This window comes from Octopus bimaculoides, chromosome 3, assembly GCF_046866305.1.
Source record: "Octopus bimaculoides isolate indiv1 chromosome 3, ASM4686630v1, whole genome shotgun sequence".
NCBI classification, from domain to species: Eukaryota; Metazoa; Mollusca; class Cephalopoda; order Octopoda; family Octopodidae; genus Octopus; species Octopus bimaculoides.
The window spans coordinates 145191991-145196596 of record NC_142930.1 but is presented as its reverse complement, the minus strand read 5'-3'; the positions used below and the strand labels follow the sequence as shown (position 1 = coordinate 145196596).

Sequence of the window (4606 nt, the reverse complement as noted above, 5' to 3'; positions counted from 1 at the left end):
AAGAAAGAAAGAGTTATTCTCGTAACTATTCCAAAGGTCGAGATTTTTTTGTAGTTGGTTTTGAGAGGTTGACAGAGAAAAGCTTGAAAGACAGAGTGACGGAATGACGAGAGAGAGAGAGATAGATAGATAGAGAGAGAGAGAGAGAACAAGAACAAACTTATAAGTGAAATAGCAATAGAGAGAGAGAGAGAGAGAGAGAGAAACAAACAGGGAGGGGAGGGAGAAAGAAAGAAAAGAGAAAGTAACATCAGTGAGAGACAAAAAGATGTAATTATTTGAAACGGAGAGAGTTAACCGAGACAAGACTTGATATTTCATTGAAAGAATTTCCCCTTGGTGTGAAGAAAGTACCAGCTGTGAGCAACACACAGACACACAAACACATATACAGACACACACACGTGTGTTTGTGTGTGTGTATGTGCGTGCGTTCGTGCGTGTGTGCATGTGGAGAAAAACGTTCACTTATGCATCTGCAAACGAGAAACTCCGAGTAGCAGCTCTCAGCTTCCAAATAAATAATGCTATCCTACTATACCAAACATTATTGAGTATTATTTTTTTCCCGCTTAATTATATCTCACACCGGCATGTACCGTCAATATTATATATACGCGCACACACACATACATTTGTGTGTATGTATGTATGTATGTATGTATATATATATATATATATATATATATATATATATATATATATATATATATATATAAGAATGAATACGTGTCTCATTGTATGTGTGTATGCGCTCCGCGCGCGCGTGTAAACAAATGTTTCGCTTTTCGTAATAATTTGAAGGATGGTAACTAGAAACTTAAACTCAGAGTAACGACCTATAAAGTTTCAGCTGCCAATAAATTACAACCACCATCGCAATCACTCATACATATATACACTCGCATGCATACAAACACACACATACACATATACATAGTGAAAGTGTGAGAGATAGATAGATAGATAGATATATAGGTCGACAGACAGCTAGCTAGCTAGCTAGATAGATAGATAAATAGATAGATGGATAGATAGATAGATAGATAGATAGATGGGTGGATACATACATACACACATACATACATACATATAGGAAAAGATATAAATTGATAGAAAGATTGACAGTTATATAAAGAGAGAGAGAGAGAGAGAGAGAGAGAGAGCGAGAGAGAGAGAGAGACTGACAGAGATATATGAACGACACCTTCACCAAGTTGTAACAAGTTAAAGCGAGAGAGTAAATTCTATCACTTGGTTGTTAACCAACAGAACTCAAACCACAGCAACACTAAACAGCAGCAACAAAACACAGCAACCGTATCTTCAAAACAGACACCAACCAACTCCAACAGTCAAAAGAACGCTTACTAAAAGAAGGAAAAAAAAGAAGAAAAATCAGGCAAAGCACTACACCATAACTGCAGTTGCACACACCTCCGCCTTTTTTCTTCTTAGTAATTGCAATTAGTAAAAAGCAATTACCCACACACAATACTTCCACTAGAAAAGAATAATGAATAAGCATGAAAAAAAAAACAAAATGAAGTAATTACAAAACAGTCATATAAATAAAATAACTGTTTTTAATATAAGCGCAAGACTTGACATTTGAGGGGAGGAAAAGAGAGAAAGAGAAAGAGGAAGTTAGTCGATTAAATCGGCCCCGAATAGTTGATTGGTACTATTATTTTATCGATCCGATCTCTCTCTCTCTCCGGAAAAAGATGAAAGGCGAAGTTCATCTCGGCTGGAATTGAACTCAGACATGTGAAGTGGCGTGGTGTGCCGTCGCTAAAAATAAATAAATAAATACCGCATGGTAATTCTTTTTTCCAACGCTCTAAGAACGATTCTTTACTATATTACAAAACTCAGAGAAATACGAAACACAAAATTAAATAAATAAAATAAAAATAAAGACCAAACGCCAATAATATCAGCCAGCAGCAGCAGCAGCAACAATAACAACAACAATAACACGAGCATTAGCAACAACATCACAACACAACAAACCAGCCTACAACAGTAACAACATCAATAACCTTATAACATCACCACCACAACCACCACCACTCTCATTACTACGGCTACCACTGTTGCTTCACAACCGGACATTACTCTCAACTTTTACTTTGATTTCTTAGGAATATCTCCCTCCTCTCATTCTTTTCACTTTTATTTATGTATTTCATTTTCCCCCTACTATTTTCAATTTTCATTTTATCTGTTAAGCGAGAAACCAGGAACTTATCTATCAACATCGGCTGGATTGAACGGGCTTTTTACTTACCAATTGAAAGGATTATTGCTATATTATAATTTAATATTAATTTAATTGTTAAGAATATTGCACACACACACACACACTATACACACGTACACTATATATATATGTATATATAGGTACACCCACATACACACACACACTCGTATATACACGCACATACGTATACACTAACAACAGCTTCCTCCTTACACATTTAACCCTCCCTCACTCATACAAACGCACACACACACACACATACACACACACGCTCGCTCACATACATACGAATACATAGATCCATACACACACACACACACACAAATTCGTAAATACATACACACACACATATATGTTTTTATATTCATTCTATGTGCTAAACATTGGAGACTATCTACGACGATGATGAACCGGTGCAAAGACACCAAGATACCCCCCCAGAGGGGTGAAAAGGGGTAAGAATAACAATTTTGTTTGCTTCTATGTTGGTTGGTCTTGTGTTTGGAAGCGTGTTGGTTCCTGTAAAACAGCTCACAGAACGCTGTTTCGGGTGGGTTTTGCTAGTATATGGCTACTCATGTGCTATGTATGGGGCGTACATATAGATTTTATTACACACACGCACACCTATATATATGTATATATATATATAGCCATATACACACACATAGATGTATATGTGTAAATATACGCGCATACTATTGTAAACGTATGCATACTCTGTTACACACGCACGCACACACGATATATATACACACACACACAGACACACACTATCGTACGAATACATACATACTGTCACACAAGCTCACACATACATATCCTACCACATACACATACATACTCTGTCGTACGCACACATGCAGATTGTCAAACACACACACACACTATCGTGCATACTCCATCGCACATATGTATACATATTCTATCGTACGTTTGTATACATTGTCTATCGCACACATGCATATATATTATAGGCTATATATATATATGTATATGCATACATACTTTATCGCACACATACATACTCTCGCACATATACACTCTTGTACTCACACGTACAAACTATCACATGCACACACGCACACTATTGCACACACTTACAGACTTTACATTGGTGCTTGTGTGCATGTACACATGTTCAAACCTCAACAACCTCATATATATATATATATATATATACATATATATATATATATATATATATATATATATATATATATATATATATATATATATATATATATATATATATATATCATTGACGTACATTTAAAAAGTAACCCTAAAACAACTGATTTCCGTCAATTTCGTTGAAGGGTATTCTAGTTCGGGCTCGAATGACCGAGCATTGCACAGATACGCGAATCCATAATTTAAATTGCCTGGTAAAATCAGTGATACAATGTAGGGAAGCCGGTCCCTTTGGATTATATAGTCCAGCCACACAGCTTTCCACACAAATTCCGCCCACCCAGTTTCACTCGGAGTTTTTGGGAGAGACACTTTCCAGAAATGTCATAGTAGGAATCGAACACGAGACGGACTGCTTGTGAAGCGGATGTCTTAACCATTGGCTAGAGCACGCTTACTATGTAATGTGAGCACGTACACTGTTTAGGACCCAAGTGAGCCCTTGTCATGCGAATCTTTTGATCTAACGTTTCAGCGAGTCAACTTGTCTTTAGTACATCTCGGAGTATTATGTACAATATTTCCTTTCCTTTTTGGTGACTATAGTGGGATTTCATGCAGATTTAGCGGCTATTTCTAGCACGCCGCGCTACTAAATAAAGGCACCCTTCGATGGTTTTGTCATAGGTATTCGAAGCATGTTTGAAAGATTTTCATCGTGTTTAGTGGAGAGACGTCTGAATGAACACATGTACATGCTAATATATACAAGTAAAAAAAGAGTAAATAATGCCAAACGCCTTATACTTTGGGACATAGATGGGTTTTAGTCGATATAATCGACCCCCAATATCTGACTGGAGTACAGAAGGATGAGAAGCGAAGTCGAATCGCCAGTTAAAATAACAACCGAAGAGGGAACATCTGGGCCTACGCCCGCTCTATTAAAAATACCCTATCATTTTAAGGAAGTACACCTTCAATAATAGCTTGAAAGAATTTCTCGGGCTGGAACGCCTTTAATCATTGGTCAGCTTGATGTGAGAGCTGGCCTGTGGTTAAATACGAACAAATAGTAACTACATCGCTTGTATACGTACGTGTATTATATGTGTATGTGTGGGTTTTTGTTGTTGTTGTTGTTTTTCGTGTACCACAAATAAATACAACGCACGCGCAGACACGGAACATGCAAAAAGAAAAAAT

The 4606-nt window shown here is 36.9% G+C and overlaps 1 protein-coding gene across 1 annotated transcript in view; it reads left to right on the top strand.

Annotated features, from left to right (window-relative positions):
* Nucleotides 1-860: 860 nt before the first annotated feature.
* LOC106883892 (uncharacterized) overlaps nt 861-4606 on the top strand; it is a 461066-nt gene continuing 457320 nt past the window's right edge. The window contains exon 1 of the mRNA XM_089349763.1: nt 861-2763. The gene's annotated coding sequence lies outside the window, so the exon portion shown is untranslated. The remainder of the gene's footprint in view (nt 2764-4606) is intronic.